Source organism: Panthera tigris, chromosome A1 (genome assembly GCF_018350195.1).
Source record: "Panthera tigris isolate Pti1 chromosome A1, P.tigris_Pti1_mat1.1, whole genome shotgun sequence".
NCBI lineage: Eukaryota > Metazoa > Chordata > Mammalia > Carnivora > Felidae > Panthera > Panthera tigris.
Genome location: NC_056660.1, coordinates 23,094,036 through 23,113,315, shown reverse-complemented (window position 1 = coordinate 23,113,315; position 19,280 = coordinate 23,094,036). Strand labels below are relative to the sequence as shown.

The following is a 19,280-nucleotide window of genomic DNA, read 5'->3' as shown; positions in this document are numbered from 1 at the left end:
TTCTGTAGTCCAAGGTGATTCCTTGGAAGGGTCTGAGCTGTGAGCTGTGAGCTGTGAGCTGTGAGCTGTGAGCTGTCAGCAGCCTGGGGAATGAGTACCTGGGTCCCTGTGGGGGGTCTGGGTAAGTGCTTGGCAACACTATTGGCAAAGAGCACAAGTGGTAAATTTAGGGAATTTAGGAAGGAAAAATGTGGGACCACCTAATAGAGAACTTTAGGTAAGTCAGAGCTTACCGATGTCTCACCAACTCAAGAAAAGATGCCTTAATGAAGACTCAAGTTCTCAAAAAGGCATCAGGGTAACAGTGTTTCAACATATTTAAAGACAGAAAAGGGAGGGAGGCTAAATAAGGTAGTTTTATTCATTTTCACCAGGTGGAAACTCTGACAAATTTCAAGCCCACATGCTATTGAAATATAAATGATGGCTAAGGGTAACAAAACAAATTAAATCACATCTTTAGAAGAGAAAATCTAGAATTGCTCTAATGCAGCTGTGCTGTAGCTTGCACAGGATATGGATATTTTTCCTGTTTTCCCAGATTCAAGGCTTGCCACCCCATACTGAGTCCAAGAAAGCATCACAATACATAATTGAGGCCAGACACTCCCATAGAACACCTCCTCCCCCAAAAATTCACTGCCCACCCCTGTTAGTCTACAAATGCATACACAGGAATCAAAGAAACCACTGGACACACAAGTCAAGAGAATTTAGTATTCGTGATGAGCTTGTCCCTCCTTTCTCTGTGCTCCCATCTCAATTCAAGCAAGGAGACAAGAGAATCATTCTACTTAACCAGCAAAGAGATATTAGCATTTCATTCCCTTGTTGGGCAATGGTGCTTCTGATCTCTTCTCTGTGTGCTATTTGAGAAAAACACAAGAGTATGGGAACAGGGTCGCCAGATAAGATATGAATGCATGAGACTTAAACTAAAAACTTATTCACTGTTTATCTGAAATTCAATTAACTGGATTTCCTCTGTGCTTATTTACTAAATCTGGCAATCCTATTTGGAGGGAACAACAAGGCAGAGAAATCCAGTGGCAGAGGGACAGTGGAAATTGAACACATGAAGGTAGCTGGACCTGTGCCACCTTGCAGGTGCCCATTCAAGATCTCACTGACAGTAAGGAGATTCCGCCAACAATAATAACCTGAACCTGAATATCTGGGGTGGAAGCTGTGTAGGGAGAATCAGGAAGGACCAAGAAACTAGGAAGCTTTGAAGGGTTCTACAGAGAACTCTCCCTCACATATGTCCCAGAGGGAGCCAGTATGTGAACACTTGTCCAACATTTAGTCAAAGCCAGAGAAACAGTAACAGCAGAGAGAACAAAGGTACCAGTCAAATAAGAGATACTTGTGTCTTTCCATGTCCCTACAGCCAGCCCCAAAGCACCAGGGAAGACAGGACCCCAAAATGGCAGAGGTGGGGGAGAAATGAAAGAGCAAGTCCAGCGAGTCTCCTGAACCACATTGAGAAGAGGGAAGAAACGAGAGGAAATGAGCATTACATTGGATTGCATTAAAATTTTAAACTGGGTCAAACTATATTAATACTGATGCAAAACAAATTTAGTGGCTTAAAACAACAGATGTTTATGATCTCACAGTTTCTGTAGGATATGAATCTGTATACAGCTTCAGGCTACAATCAAGATAGTGGCTGGGGCTACAACCATCTCAAGGCTCAACTGAGGGAAGATCTGACTCCAAGCTTATTCATTCATTCAGTTCCTCATAAGCTCTTAGACTGAAGGCCTTAGCTTCTCCCTGGCTGTTGGCCAGAGAACATCTCAACTCCTTGCCACATGGCCCTCTCTAACACAAGAGCCATTTTAAGAACTTTCTACCACAGACTGCATTGACTTAATAACTGCGAGTGATCAAAAAGCTACAGTACTGGGACACCTAGATGGCTTAGTCAGTTAAGCATCCAACTTGAGCTCAGATCATGATCACACAGTTCGTGAATTTGAGCCCCACATCAGGCTCACTGCTGTCAGCACAAAGCCTGCTTTCGATCCTCTGTCCCCTTCTCTCTCCGTCCCTCCCCTGCTTACGCTCCCTCTCTCAAAATAAATAAAACATTTTTTAAAAAGGCTACAGTACTGCCAAGTATTTCATTTATGGATGGGGAAAAAGAGACTGAACAGAGCATAACTGAAAAAGGTATTGAGAAAACTCAAACTTCTATTTGTACCCATTAAATTCAAACAGTTCCATAAATTGGATACAAAAGTTTACCCTCTTGAGCCTTTGGCAGCCATTGTATAGTAAGGAAGAGAGGCAATGTGGTAGAGAAAAGAGAACTCATTCTTCGGAGAACATCAGAACCATTTGAAGCTCAGCCTCAACACTACTAGTAGCCATGTGTTCATTAACATCTTTGAAATACAATCTTCTCAGTAATCAGAGTTGTGATGAGCATAACAGATGATGTACATGGTTACATAAGATGTCTGCTCTATATATACTGGCCATTACTATCATTATCATTATCATTGTAATTACCATTGCCATTACCATTACACAATCCTCCATGGCTCATCTATCCAAGATTAATGGTGAGCAGAACCCAAATTGTTCTCATCTCTATTTTAAAGCAAGAAGAAGACAGAAGTCAGAGCAGTCATTTGTGCATAAGCACATATTTCTAGCTTGTACATGAATTTTGTCCTAAATGTGTAATTTTTTTGAGACTGAGTCACTGCTCAGTGTTGCACTTTCCCAAAGAAAGCGAAAAATCATGTCTGTTGACACCTAGGTAGAGCTTGGTATGAAGTAGAATATCACTCGTGTGTATCTGCTCATAGAGTGTCACTGGGTCAAGATGCTGTGAGAGAATCCAACACAGCCATACGCAACTAGAACGTCTCCACTTCCAGCAAGAGCCTCACTCCCGAAGCAACATCACAGCAGTCTTTATCTCACAGTTCAGACAATGAATAGCTGGCCAGAGAAGCAGCAAAAAATATAAGAGGGGTTTGTAAGATGTTTTTCTCTCCTCCCAAACAGGAGATTTTGGGGTTAATACTAAGTACCCTCCTCCTCCTCTTCCACTATCATCATCTTCATCATTATCTTCTTCTTCATCTTCTTCATCATCTTTATGATCACAACCATGACCACCACTACCATTCATTGATACCTTTCCATGTATACTATTTATCTATTGTTGTGTACAAATTATCCTAAAACTTATAGCTCAACAGTTTAAAACAACAAGTATTTATTATCTCACAAGGTGTCAAAGGGTCAGGAATCCAGAAATAGTCTGGTTAGATTCCTCCAGCTCAGTGGCTATCATGAGGTTTCAGTGAATCTTCTGGCGGAGAGAGATTCAGGCTTCAGTGATCTGAAAGCTTAACTGAAGCTGAAGATCCACGTCCAAGCTCACTCACGTGGCTATTGTCTGGAGGCTTTAGTTCCTCACCGGGTGAGCCTTTCCATAGAGCAGCACAGCCATGGGCTTCCCCCCAGGTGAACAATTTGAAAGGGAATAACCAAGACAGAAGCCACAGTGCCTTTGCATGACCAGTTCCCCAAAGTTATACACTATCACTTCCACTTCAGTCTATTCCCTAGAAGTCACCAAATACAGCACACACTCAAGGGGAGGGGAATTAGTCTCCACCTCTTGAAGGGAGGAATAACGAAGAATTTGTAGACTTATTTTTAAAACCATCCCATCATGGTACAAGGACCATGGTAAACATGATACATGTATACTCTTCTCTGGTATAAAAGGAAAAATTGTTTATTCAAGCATTTATTCATTCAACAAACCTTTATTGTGGACTTTACCCATCCAAAAATATGTTCCAAGTGACTATTTTGCCCAATCCTTTGTGCACTTTATCCCTTATTGTTTCTTGTTTCTACCTTTATTTTTTTTCTTTAGGGTACTTATTCCAATCTCTTCCTGGAACCTTGCAATAGCATCTCTCTTCTGGCCCTCAAAACATCCCCACATTTATGTTTCTTTCAAGCCAACTTAACTCATTACAAAGCAGTATCTTAAGTCTACGCTTAGATATAACATGTATAATTTAGCCACTGTCTGCAGCAAAGATATAATACAATATTAATTGGGGAAATAGTGGACACAAGATCGTCTCAAATGTGACAGAAGACAGTCACCTTCAGGATGTGATCCGGGAAGGAGAGAAATGTTGCTGTTACTAGAACAACTCCCTCCATCTATTCTTAGGAGTTCCTGCTTAGAGGAAATCCACCAAAGTTACTCTTTAAAATGCAGGTGTTCCCAGAAGACACAGAGGTAAAACTATTAGTGGCACACAACTCCTTGACTAAAATTGCTCCATCAGGTTAGCTATACAACCACCTGACTGGGCTGAGAAGAAATTAGACACAAAATACAAAAGACTTATTGAGACACAGAAACTTAGGAAAGGTGTAGGTTAGGTTCCCATAGATTTTGCAGATAGCTCAAGAGATGGGGGAGAGCACAAGATACCAGAGGCAGCATAAGGGAGGTCCATCATGAATGCTTTAGTTTGGGTTCTCTCAAAAGCAGGAAGGACATGGTGGCAGGGACCCTATTCAAGAGACTCTCCCAGGGTGCAGAAAAAAAAGGGAGCAAAACGATGAGGCAGAAAATACAAGCAGAGGGTTCTGTTCTGCTGGGGTCTTCTCACCTCCCAGAATTGTGTCCGCCTACAGGAATGGAGATTAAAGAATTGTCCACAGTCTCCCTTCCCCCATTGGATAAGGACTCCTCTAGGACAACAAATCTGTTTTTCTGATTGTACTGTGGGCTTCTGCACTCATAGGAGAAGACCCTAGAGCCAAAAGTATAAAGACATGCTGGCCTCACCCTAAGTGAGTGTTTTGTACTCTAGGGGCACCTGACCTCACATGGAACTGTCCCTGGCAGCCATGGCTGAAAATCAGCAGTGAGTGAAGGGATGTGATGTAGGATGCCAGAGACATCTACTAAATGGCAGGGGCAGAAAGTGTACCAGTGAGGGGCAGAAAGGGGGTGCTGAAAGCAAGCATCATCTACATCCCATTTCTACTTAGGCTCAGTGCTAAAGACAGCTCTGTTTGAACTCCCATGAAAGTGGGAGTTAATTATTACACATCTAAGAAGTATTCCTTCTAAGATGATCTCCCATAGCATAATCTCTATGGTGTGTTAAAATGAAATACCAAAAGCACAGGAAACAAAAGAAAACATTAAGAAATTGGACTTAGTCAAAATTCAGAACTTTTGAGCTTCCAAGGACACCATCCAGAAAGCAGAACAACCCACTGAGTGGGAGAAACTATATGCAAATCGTATATATGGCTAGACTTGTATATAGATTCTAATAAAGAGATCTTGTCATTCCATAATAAAAAGAGACAGGCAACCTACTAATAATTGGACAAAGGATTTGAATAAACATTTCTTCAAAGGAGATGAACAAGTGACCAATAAGCACATAAAACGATGTTCAACATATATTAGCCATCCGGGAAACACAAATCAAAAAACACAGTGAGATATCATTCCATATCCATTAAGATGGCTATGATCAAAAAGAAAGATAGTAACAAGTGTTAGGGAGCATGCGGAGAAATTGGAACTCTCAAACACTGTCACTGGTATTGCAAATGGTGCAGTCACTTTAGAAACCATCTGGCATTTCCTCAAAAAGTTATACATAGAATTACCATATGACCTAACAATTCCACTGCTAGATATGTACCCAAGAGAAATGAAAAATGTGTCCACACAAAAACCTGCATACGAATGTTCAGAGCAGCATTATCCATAATAGTCAAAAAGTGAAAGCAAATTAAATGTCCATCAAACCAATGATCAACAGAATGTGATGTATGCATAAAATGGAGTCGAATTTGGCAATAAAAAGAAATGAAGTAATGATACAGGCTACAACAGGGATAAATCTTGAAAACACTATGCTAAGTGAAAGAAGCCAACCACCTATTGTATGACCTCATTTATAAGAAATATCTAGAAGAGGCAAATAAAGAGACAGAGTAGATGAGTGGTTGCCTTTGGTTTAAAGAGTTTGGAGGGATATGAGGAGTGACTACTAATGAGTACAGGATTTGACAAAAATAGTCTAAAATTAGATACTGTTGACGGTTGCACGATGGTGAATATACTAAAAACCATTGACTTGTACACGTTAAATAGGTGAATTTTATAGTGTGTGAATCAATTTTTAGTAAAGCTGTTATAAAAGAAAATTTTAATGAAAAATCAGGTGGTGCTGGCACAAGATCAACAAGGCAATATTGGTACGTATTGTAATAAATTTATAAGAAATACTGAGCACCTGCTGTATGCAAAGCACTATCAATAAAATTATAGAGGAAATACCCAGTGCATAACAATAAGCTAATCTGTCACATTACGTGAGTATTCTGATGCAAGATATGCAAGCCTGATAAACAAAGAAAAGGTTAATAACGTTTCTCTTCAATGTATGCATTTATTCACTTCTTTTAAGTGAAGGAGAGCAATCAAGTTGCATAAAATTAAAATCTTAATTGCTCAGCTCGAGGCTGTATTTTGTAAAGAAGGTTCATAAACACAGCGCATGATCAGAATCTATGGAATGTCCTGAGAGAACATCAAACACAAATGAGTTGCCACAGGATGTTTCCACATAGAATTAAATACTACCATTACAAGATTAACAAATGATTTATTTATAATTGCAGACTCTTTGTTGAGGAAAAGCTAAACAATATTTCAGTTCTAAGGGGTTCCTAAAATTTTAGCTATGTCTACTATCTCAGGAAAAAAACTCATTAGTTGAGAGACCTCACCTTTCAAGATGAGAATCTAAGATAGATTCATTCTATCATTCATTCTAATAATGAGGGGAAAATATCCCAAATATCCCTATTCAATGAGCACCTGGCCAATATCCAGCCCCCAAGGAAAGTGAAAATTCTGCTCAGTGACAACACATTATTTAACTCACCAGGGCAATTTAAGATAACACAATGTGACTCACACCTATGCAAGGAAGTTTGTCATGTGAAAGCATTTTTTTCCTTAAGAAATACCTGCTGGCCGTCAAGATAGAAAAAATACATGTCAAATTGTGAGCATGTTTAGAGAATTGCCCTGAGTGATTCTGTGACCATGTGCAAATTAGCTTCCTTCCAGATCTTTGTGGGGGTGACTTCCAAAGGCTTCAAACCAGATACATGGCTTGATGGGAGAAGGTAGCAGTTTTTAATTTGATTATATATGTAACACATCTATATAATATTGAATATATGATAAAAGTTAAAACTGGGGCACGTGGGTGGCTCAATCGGTTAAGTGTCCAACTTTGGCTCAAGTCATGATCTCACAGTTTGTATGAGCCCCGCATTGGGCACTGTGCTGACAGCTCAGAGCCTGGAGCCTGCTTCAGATTTTGTGTCTCTCTACTCTCTCTCTCTGCTCCCTTCCCCACTCATGCTCTGTCTCTCAAAAATAACAACATTTAAAAAAATGTTTTTAAGTTAAAACTACATGTAATATATGATACATATAATCCATGGAAAATACATGTTTATAATTAATTTATATAAATTATATATAAATATAAATATATTTATAATGTACACTACATATAGGAAATATATAGTGTATTTATAATTTATAATACAGTATTTATAGAGCATGTATAAATAGTCAAATTTTGAGCAAGGAAGAATCTGTAACACAAAATGCTCACTGTGCCTTTCCACTAGCTGAGTTTGCACTTACGTTTTCCTGGAAGTTTCTCCAGTGCCCTCATGTTAGCACTTCATTTCACACATCCTCCACGGTAGATAGGAAGCAAAGGACACGGAATCCTCTTTTTATCCTCACGCACTAGTTGGTTATCTGAAATGCAAAATAAATGAGAGGGAAAGAAAAAAGTCAAACAAACTGCCAGATCATCTCTGTATAATTTCACACTTGCAATTTTACCTAAAACAGTGATTTTGCTAAAAAGGGAAGTGAGAGGGTCCTAATATGGATTTAAGAGTCCTTTCTTCCCAAGTGGAAACGGCTCCCGCACCCCATTCAACTGTTACGAAGGTCCATACTGCTGTTTCACTTAACATCTTTAATTAGCTCCCCTCTGAGACGCAACAACAAAACTGAGCTCCTGATCATAAAATAAACAGAAAAGATTTGCCTGGAGTCTCAACTAACCAGTAGTTGGTTTCTGCCTCCCCCAGGAAGCTCACTGGACTCCTGCAGCCCCCACTTCCCTCATTAGCAAGTGTGAGGCATGCCCCGCTTTGAGGGTCTTCCCAGGTGGGGCCCCGTGTGACCTTGCGTTGGGTGTCTTCCCTGCGCTGGCCTAAATTTAGGAAATGCTTCCCAGAATGAATCCCAGCTGGATGCACTTCTCCAGGGCTCTTGTTGCTGCTTCTGGTAAGTGATCGCAGCAGCAAAGGGTATTAAATTTTAAATTATTGGGGATTCTTCTTCCTGTAACTTTGAAATTACTTAGCCTAAACATTTCTTAGGATGAGCTCAGAGCAGAACCCACTGTTCCCTAATCCTCCAGAGAGAGGCTCTGTTCTGACAAGCTTGGGAAGGAAGGAAAAAAAAAAAAAAGAAAAGAAACCATTATTAAGCCTCTAAATGCCAGAATACTTTCTGTTCTCATCTTACTTAGCCTTTATACCACACCTGTGAGATGTTCATCCTCATCCACTCAAAGACATGCTGAGATGAGGAAACTGAGTCCCCAAGGTCAAGCCACTTATCCAAGGCCACACAGTGTGTACCAGACAGAGCAAGACAGCAGGTCTCTAAAGCAGGGGTTCTCAGCTCCTTCTGAGCCACGGACTTCTCTGAGCATCTGGCGATAGCTACAGACTGCTCCATGCACACATTTCATAAACAAATTTAGAAGCCGGGCACCCCTTGAGGACTAGCCCTGAGCCTGTAGAAATCCGGGCCTCGGAGCTTTCTTTCCTCTTCCCACGCCGCTAGGCTGCCTCCCACGGGACGACGCTGGGGAGGAGGGAAAGGAAATCGCCCGGTATTTAAAACATCTGTTTTTCTCACGCCAAGACGCTTCCACCTACCTTCCCATGGTATTAAATTCTTTATGAGTCCTTTTCTACTGAGCAAAAGCATTTTGATCAGAAACTACTTATAGGAAGCAAAAATTAAAATGATTTCAAAACCTATTCATCAGCCTCCTGTGTTGTTTTCCTCTCCGGAAATCCCACTTGAAGTATTTATCCAAAAGAACCGAACACAGAATCTCCTAGAGCTGTCTGCACTCTGATGTCCACTGCAGCATTAGTCACAACAGCCGAAATGTGGAAGCAAACTACCAGTCCGTTGACAGATGAATGGACAGAGAAAATGTGGTAGGTACATACAATGAAATAGTATTCAGCCTTCAAAAAGAAGGAAATTCTGCCATGGGCTACAATATTGATGAAACTTGAGAACATTATGCTTGCATTACATACCTACATACATTACAATACATTCTTGTGAAGTAAGAGTTGTAAACACACTCTGAAGAGTAACCACCAGTAACGGTGACCAGAGAACTGGTTTTCAGGTAGTCCCAAACATGAAACACTGAAAGAACATTTTGTTTTCTGTTAGTCCCTCTATATCTAACATAACCATCCCTTGTGCTGAAAATCACTTAGCATCTCGTTTCAAGCTCAAAAATTAATTTTCACAACAGAATACATTACTCCACTAAAAGATTGCTGTCAGTAAAAGGGCCTGTATTTTCAAAGTCCATTAGGGACTGAACTGTTTTTGTTTTTTTTTTTTTTTGGAAAGAGATACAAATGGGTTTCTTCTTTATAAATTAATGTAAATGCAATTTAAAATGCACTAAGCTACTTACTTATTGACACTCTTCTTGGCACAGGGGAGATCATGTTCTAAGCCCCTGCTGATCAGGTCCTGAAGATATCTCTTTCTTCCAAACTCTGCCAGGGTCTCAGCCACCTTGCCACCACTTTCCACTCACCAAGATGGTCCTAATGTTCCCCTAAGCCTGACTAAACTTTACCTGGTTTCTTCCTGACTATGGTACCCTGGCTTCCCTTTTCTTAGAACATTTACTTTTGAAAACTTGCAATTGTGAATTCTTTCCCTGCCCCCTGGAGATAAAATCTCTCAGGCTCTTGCCAGGTTTACAACTCAGGAAAGTCTTTCTCAAGGATCAGGAATTGCAATCGTCAAGGAAGATAACAACCCTATCTCCCAGTCTCTGTGAGAGGACAGGGGTCTAACTTCAGTTAAGTGTCAATTAGCAAACACTGAAGACCTAATCACATAGACCCAGCTCCTGCATAATATCCTTAGGTCTCCCTCACTAGCTCACTCTAACACTTAAAAATCCTTCCCCAGGGAGCCTGGGTGGCTCGGTCAGTTAAACATCCACCTTTGGCTCAGGTCATGATCTCACAGTTCATGAGTTTGAGCCCCACGTCGGGCTCTGTGCTGACTGCTCAGAGCCTGGAGCCTGCTTCGGATTCTGTGTCTCTCTTTCTCTGCCCGCCCCCTCCTTGTGCGTGCACGCTCTCTCTCTCTTTCAAATAAGCATTAAAAAAACCTTCGGGGCACCTGGGTGGGTCAGTCGGTTAAGCGTCCGACTTCACTTCAGGTCATTATCTCATGGTTTGTGGGTTCAAGCCCCGCGTCAGGCTCTGTGATGATGGGTCAGAGCCTGGAGCCTGCTTCAGATTCTGTATCTCCCTCTCTCTCTGCCCCTCCTCTATTCATGCTCTGTCTCTCTCTCAAAAATAAAAAATAAACATTAAATTTTTTAAAAAAAATTCTCCCCCAAAGGATGCAAGAATATACAATGGGGAAAAGGCAGTCTTTTCTATAAGTTGTGATGGGAAAACTAAGCAGCTATCTGTAAAAGAATAAAACTAGATCACTTTCTTACACCATACACAAAAATAAACTCAAAATATATTAAAGACCTAAATATATGAGACCTGAAACCATAAAACCCCTAGAAGAAAACATAGGTGGTAGCAATCTCCTGAATATCAGCTTTAGCAACACAGTTATGGATATGTCTCCTCAGGCAAGGGAAACAAAAGCAAAAATAAACTGTTGGGGCTATATTAAAATAAAAAACTTTTGCACATTTAAGGAAACCATCAACAAAATGAAAAGGGAACCTACTGAATGGGAAAAGATATTTGCAAATCATATATCCAATAAGAGGCTAACAATCTAAAATCTCTAAAGAATCAAAAAACCAAACACTCTGATTAAAACATGGCAGAAGACCTGAATAGACATTTTTCCAAAGAAGACAATACTGATGGCCAACAGGCACATGACAAGATGCTCAACATCACTCATCATCAGAGAAATGCAAATCAAAACCATAGGAGATATTACCCTACACCTCAGAATGCCCAGTATCAAAAAACAAGTAAAAAAATAGCAAGTGTTGGTGAGGATGTAGGGAAAAGGGAACACATGTGCACTGTTGGTGGGAATGTAAATTGGTGCAGCCACTGTGGAAGACAGTATGGAGTCTCCTCAAAAACCTAAAAATAAAAATACCATACAATCCAATAATTCCACTACTGGGTATCTACTGAAAGAAAAGAAAAACACTAATTCAAAGGGATATATGCATCCCTATGTTTATTGCAGCATTATTGATCATAGCCAAGATATGGATGTAACCCAAGTGTCCACTGATAGATGAATAAAGAAGAGGTCATGTGTATGTGTGTGTGTGTGTGTGTGTGTGTATAATATATATAGTGGAATATTGCTCAGCCATAAAAAAGAATGAGATCTTGCCATTTGTGACAATCATGGATGGACCTACATGGTATTATGCTAAATGAAATAAATCAAAGATAAATGCCATATGATTTCACTTATATGTAGAATCTAAAACACAAATGAATGAACAGACTTTTTTTTTTCAACGTTTTTTATTTATTTTTGGGACAGAGAGAGACAGAGCATGAACGGGGGAGGGGCAGAGAGAGAGGGAGACACAGAATCGGAAACAGGCTCCAGGCTCCGAGCCATCAGCCCAGAGCCTGACGCGGGGCTCGAACTCACGGACCGCGAGATCGTGACCTGGCTGAAGTCAGACGCTTAACCGACTGCGCCACCCAGGCACCCCACAAACAGACTTTTAAATACAGAGAACAAACTGGTGGTTGCCATAGGGGAGGTGGGCAGGGGGGCAAAACCGATATAAAATAAATTGAGATGAAAACTACAGCATAGGGAATATAGTCAATAATGTATGGTCAATAACATTGTATGGTGACTATATTTATCATGGTGAGCACTGAGCAGTGTATAAAATTGTTGAATCAATATGTTATACACACCTAAAACTAATATAGGACTGTATGTTAACTGTACTTCATAAATACATACATACACACACACATACATAAAAAGTCCCATCTTCGGTTTGAATGGAATTGCTTTCAATCTCTCTCCCCTATTGCTATAGTCTTGAATACAGTCTTCCTTGCCTGTACCTTTGTTGAGTGCAGTTTTTCTTTGACACTGCACCTCTCCAGAACCACTACCATCCACTCCATTTTTTAGGCCCTTCTTTAGGACTAGAATCAGAATAAAATGATGGAATTTGAGTAAACTTAGTGAAACACAAAGAGATGAATTGATGTATTTTCAAAAAGCCATTACAAAATTGTTGATCAGTCCGTATGCTTCACGCACAGACATACACTATATGCCTACAAATATATCAATCCTCTGAGGTTTTTAAATAGGCTTAGAAAAGAGTCATTAAGGGCATATACCGGAATGATTTAAAATGGTCATTTCTAGGCAGCAAGATAATGGAATTTTTCTTTTCTTCTATAAGTAGGCCATATTTTCTAAATTTTCTACAAAGAATTGCATGTGGGGGCAAATTTTTCTAATGGGAAAAAAGGGAAGATTTCAAATAGTAAAAAGAATTCTCAAATGCTATCCCTCAAAATAATCACACTAGCTTTTCTTTTTGCCAGCTTTCCTCCTAAGTATTGTGGGTCGGAAACAGACAATGCTAACAAAAAATATTACAAATGTATTCGCTGCTCTGAATACTAGTTTTTCATTCCTGGATGTTTCTTAGAAAACTAAAGCCTTCCGACCTTTCTCTTTGATTCTCATATGGTGAGTCCATGTAGGACCTACTGCATAGGTCCTGTGTCCTCCTCTGGTCCAGGCAAGTGTCTACCACACAGAAGTATCTGAATTCAATGCTGCAGACTTCTAAAAAGCCTCCTCAAGCCCCCTGAAGAAGCTACCATTCCCTCCAGTGAGTGATTTATATCTCAGATGTCAAAGACGCAGTAGGGCTCTACCCCCGCCCCTGGCCTCAAAGTTCACAGGACGAGGACCACTCATGTCATTCTGTCCCTCTCAAGTGAGCCAACTGACTGCCCAGAAGGGCAGATGTGAGCTCATATTCTCAAAGGAAGAGAACTTGGCACTTGTTAAGGTCAAACTGTAAACAAGCTAATGCTCATCTATAGGAAGAAATTGTGGCCAGGGATGAGAGAATAAGGGGTCAACTCTATTTACAAACACTTCTAACAAATATCATATGATTTCACTCATATATGGAATTTAAGATACAAAACAAATGAACATAAGGGAAGGGAAGCAAAAATAATATAAAAACAGAGAGGGAGACAGACCATAAGAGACTCTTAAATACAGAGAACAAACTGAGGGTTGCTGGGGAGGTGTTGGATGTGGGGGAGGGGCTAAATGGGGGATGGGCGTTAAGGAGGACACTTGTTGGGACGAGCACGGGGTGTTACATGGAAGTGATGAATGACTGAATTCTGTTCCTGAAATCATTATTACACTATATGCTAACTAACTTAGATTTAAATTTTTAAAAAATTAGTTGTATAAATTTGTTTTTACCTAAGGAGAAGAAGGAATACATTGTGAGTAAAATAAAATGGAATAAGATACCTAAAAATAACAAAATAAATAAAATTAAAATAAAACACTTACATTAAGACCACAGAAGGGAATCTCCCTGTTTTGGAGTCAGACTCCTGGGTGGCCCTATGCCTATTATTTCAAATGGAGTCCCCTGCACTTAAGTAGGACACAGACTAATTAGAGCCCTGAAAAAAGCAACCAAACTGCACCAGGATTAACCAATATCTACAAGGAGAAATTTGGGAAGAATTAATCTCTGTAATAGGAAGCAGGAATAAGTCCTTGGCAAGGCAACACTTAACAGTGGAGAAGGAAAATTATGTATTCAAAAAGCCTAAGGAAACTATAGGATCTCCACTGGAAAGATGGAAAACCCCAAGCTCCAGGGAAAGCCAGGTTGAGGTGGCTATTTACAAAAGTTCTTTGCACTAAGCAGAAACAATGTAGCCTGAGTTCTCATCCTAGGAAATATCAGGTGCCAGAGAAAGAAGGCTCTCCTCCACAGAGAGAAGCATTTAACAATCACAGGTCCCCAGACTCTAATACCAACCCCTTGGTGCCACATGTGTTCTCATAGTCTGAATTTTGGGGATTTTAGGAAGGAAATCTGGTGCATAATCAACAACATCGTATAACATCTCCAGCGGGGTCTGGGGCAACATCTCATTAATTTTTTTTAAGCAAAACACATGAAGAGTCACACTAAATAGTATAAATAAAGGATATAGATAAATAGACTCACATCAGTTCAAGTTTTGCTGCCAGATGGATTATGGAAAAAAGAATTCAATTTCGTGAGGTTTGGGGGTTTCAGAAATGTCCATAAGGGATTGTGGAGCTGAATTTTTTAATAGGTCTGTCTTTCCCACCAGAGACTGAGAATCGTGCCTTATTTATCTTCCCCACTACCTGGCTGATGACTGGTACTCAGCAGGCATGTTGAATTTAATTGATTAACCCCAGGCTTTCCGTCTCGGCGCCTCTCCAAAGCTCTGGATGCCCAGAGAGACCCACAAAACAAGAGCAGGGGGTACTCTGCTCAATGCACTCTGAGCCTCTTTAAATTGAAGGAGTTAAAAACCAAGCAAATTTTCTGCCTGCTTTTCACTTCCCCAATTTCAAGTGCTGCCATTGTGATCACAAAGGCCAAGAATTCGGTTTCTGCAGTATCATGTTGTTGGGAGGTTTGAGAGCAATGTTCTGGAAAACCCTCATGAAATGACAAGGATGCCTCATCTGGGGAAACTAGTCGCCATAATTATTAATGCCCGTCCCTTTGAAGGTAGCAGCCTGGAGGCAAAGGGAATGACTGAAGGCATAGCGGGAATGGCAGTTTTCACCTCCCTCCCTGGGCAGGCGAGATTTCTGGGGGGACGCTTCTCTGAACCAGGCTTCTGTGCACGACCTCCTCGGCACCGCCCTGTCTGCCTCTCCCCCTCACCACTGCCAGAAAAGGAAAGGCCATCAGCTCAGCCCTGCCTCCTCTGTGTCTCCCTGGAAGTCACCGGAGGTCTGGAAATAGATGCGTCCTGTTGTTCTCTATGGTCCCAGTCCTTTATCATGGGGGACAAGGTCACCCTACTTCCTGGCAGTACTGGTAACACAATTAGTCTTCTGTTTCATGAGGAAGAGCGTGTGACTTTAAACTTTAAGGCAAGGAAGAAAACACAGATTTTAGAACTAAATAGTTAAAGGGGTGCCTAGGTGGTTTGGTCAGGCAAGCATCCAACTCTTCTTTTTTTTTAGTTCAATTTATTTATTTATTTGCAGGAGGAGGCGGGTGGGTGCAGAGAGAGGGGAGAGAGAGAATCCTAAGCAGGCACTGGGCTGTCAGCACAGAGCCCAACACAGGGCTAGAACTCACTGTGAGGTCACGACCTAAGCCAAAATCAAAAGTCGGAGGCTCAACTGAGCCACCCAGGCGCCCCAAACATCCACCTATTGATTTGGGCTCAAGTCATGGTCTTACAGTTCACGAGTTTGAGCCTCGCATGGGGCTCCATGCTGACAGTGCAGAGCCCTGCTTGGGATTCTCTCTCTTATGCTTGCATTACCTAGTTAAATGCCTCACGTCTATTTTTTGGTTTTACTTTTTTGCAGTGTTCCTTAGTGTATACATATACACAGCTCAAATCAAGCAAGCAAACAAGCAATGAAATAGATTATATAGGGAAAAATTAAGTCTCCAGTACCACTCCTGTTCCAAGGGCCCTGGCCTCAAGTTCTTTTTTTTTTTAATGTTTATTTATTTTTGAGACAGACAGAGCATGAGCAGGGGAGGACAGAGAGAGAAGAAGACACAGAATCTGAAGCATGCTCCAGGCTCCGAGCTGTCAGCACAGAGCCTGATGTGGGGCTCGAACTCAAGAGCCTTGAGATCATGACCTGAGCCGAAGTTGGCACCCAACTAACTGATTGAGCCACCCAGGCACCCTCCCCTGCCAAGTTCTTCTTTTCAGAGGAAACTACTGTGGCTAGATTTGGGATTCTTCCAGAAATAGTCTCTACATATATAAGGCTGTATCACTTTTTAAATGTATGCTCTATGGCACTGTACACACTATTCCACATCTTGCTCCCTCTCTTCAAATGCATTGAAATTATTAATATCCCTCTATGCTTTCAGCATGCTACCCTCTTCTGCAACATGCACAGGCCTTCAGACTTCTTCAGGGACTCCCACTGCCTATATCTGAAGACCTCAGCTTGGCATTCAGGGCTGGTCTGCTACTTTCTAACCAACCCCCATAGATGCTGCTATGAATTGAATTGGGTCCCCCAAAAAGACTTTTAAATCTTAACCACCAGAATCTGTAAGTGAGACCTTATCTGGAAATAGTCTTTGCAAGTGTGGTTAAGATGAGGTCGTATTGGAGTAGAGGGAGCCCTTATTCTAAAGTGACTGTTGTCCTTGTAAGAAAAGAAGAACTACAGAGACCTACATGCAGAAATGGAAGGCCATGTGAAAAGACACAGGAAGAATTCTGTGTAAGGATGGAGACAGAGATTGGGGTGAGGCATCTACAAGCCAAGGAACACCAAACATTGCAAGAAACATCAGAAGATAGAATAGAGGCATAGAACAATTCTCCCCTGCAGCCTTCAGGAACAGCGTGGCCCTTCTGCCATCTTGATTTTGAATTTCTGGGCTCCAGAATGATGAAAGGATAAATTTCCATTGTTTTAAGCCACTCAGTTTGTGGCATGTTGTCAGAGCAATTCTGGGCAGCTAATACAATGCCTTTGAGCTTTTCTTCTTCCCTAATGTTTCCACCACAATGGACAACACTTGCCTCCCTCTCCTTTTCCTACCTACTCCTCACAACCCTGTCAGCCAAGCTGAGTGGCTCTTTCTCCAGAATCTTCCTTGAACCTTCAGGACGCTTTTTCTCTGGCCTCCCCTGAACTACTTATTTGTGCTCTGCATAATTGTTCCCTTGAGTTCTATTGTATCGTGTGTGCACGTCTTTCCTCCTCAACCGGACCGAAGTTCCTTGAGTATTGAAACTGTGTTTTGCTTTTTTCTTGATCCAGGATGGATTTGCAGTGTATATTCAACAAGCAATCCTTGATACGATAGTGTTAAAAGGTTACTAACTTCTGGAAATGAAAAGAAAAGAGCCCTCTGAGATTCTTCATTAGGCTTTCCACAGTATGTTCAATGTCTCGAATCTAATACGATGAAAGAAAATCTATTAAAAAGGCATTTATTCTTCACTGCATTTCAAATGTAAAATGGATTCCTTGTTGTGGGGTTTTTTTTATATGAAATTCAAGTGAGGATAATCATTACAAAGTTCACTATTACAAGTAGTAAATTAAATACTAAAGTATAAGGTGACTCATGAAAACCAAATATAAATTACCAGAAATACATTTATTTTATTGTAAGACAATACCTCATTTTTTGATAATCTGCAGAAAAAGGAATCTAAAATAATAAGGACAAGGACAACATTAATGGAACCCTAACAGGCAATTGATTTAGAAAGTCTGAGAAAGTGCCCAGCCAACTTCAGACATTACTGGAATAAGAGAAGTGAGTGCACACTTATCAATAGACCAGTACTAATGACCATTGGATTTACCTAGATGCAAACTTCCTTCTCACAAAATTATTTTAGGAGTACTGCATATCCTAGAATCAAATAATCTTATGAGTCAGAAAGGACCTTGAAATTCAATATCATGTAATCTCTTACCCCATATAGAATCTCCTTCCCTTCCTCCCTGAATTTCCATCAAACATTTGACAAACAGTTGACAACAGAAAGCTGTGTTGAAGGTCCCTGGAATCTGTTCCAACTGTGCATGCTGAAGGAGAACGCCTAGAGAGAGACCCCTCAACTCTACCTCCTCACCCTCAGCTTTAAGTCTCAACAGGAAGATTTCACATCAGAAAAAAAAAAAAAAAAAAAAAAAAGATGAATGGTAATTCTTTACCTGAGTCACCAGTCAGGTCAGCCATCTCTTGGCCCTTGAGTCCTCAGAACCACCTCTCCAACAGGTCACTTCACATTTCCTACCAAGCATCACCTGTAAGATCAGGTACTTCTGAAAAAAACAAGGGTTTGCTCACTGCACCCAGCAATGGCATATTTCACTCACACAAAGGCTGTGGGAGTGAAAGAGCAGGTTATGGAATCCTACAGCTTAGACCTAATGGGTTTCAGAATGACTACTATTGAGTCATTCCAGAAGCATCTGGATATCTAATCAGCATCTCGTCTTAAAATGAGACCTCAGCTAGGGTGGGTTATAAAGAAAAAGCATAATAGACCATGTATTAGTTTCTGACACTGCATAACAAATTATCACAATTTAGCAGCTTTAAAAAAAACCATATTTATCTACTTCTACAAATCAGAAGTCGAGGCACAGCTTAGCTGGGTCCTCTGCAAGGCTGTTACCATGGTTTCACCCAAGGGTTCAGTTCTCCTCTGGAGTCATGACTGGCAGTAAATCTATTTCCAAACTCCTTCATGTTGTTAACCAGAGTTCATTTCTTTGTGGCTGTAACACTGAGGTCCCTGGTTCTTATTGGCTATTGACTGGAGGCCACTCTTAGCTCCTAAAGGCTGCTCACAGTTCTGCCACTCGGCCCTCTCCTTAGCCTTCTGAGAACATGGCAGACTGGTTTTTCAAAGCCAGCAAAGGGAAAAGAGCAAGTCTGCTAGTAAGAAACTTATTTTACCTGATGTAATCAGTCATCACATAGTGACATCCTATCGCCTTTGCCATATTCTGTTTGTCAGAATATTAGTCACACGTCCTAGCCCATACCCAAGGAGAGGGGTTTTTACGAGAGCTTGAACATCAGAAGTTGTGGTCATTGGAGGATTGCCTT

General features: G+C 40.8%; 1 long non-coding RNA gene across 2 annotated transcripts in view; it reads right to left on the bottom strand.

Moving 5' to 3' along the window:
• Window positions 1-19,280, bottom strand: part of LOC122234509 — an 84,820-nt gene that overhangs the window by 51,382 nt on the left and 14,158 nt on the right. The window contains exons 1-2 of one of the 2 annotated variants that reach the window (XR_006212283.1): window positions 18,377-18,481; window positions 7,754-7,873 (exon numbers count right to left, since the gene is read on the bottom strand). This is a non-coding gene — a long non-coding RNA (uncharacterized LOC122234509). Of the gene's footprint in view, window positions 1-7,753; window positions 7,874-18,376; window positions 18,482-19,280 lie in introns of those variants that run through there. The other variant, XR_006212277.1, reaches the window with a different exon arrangement.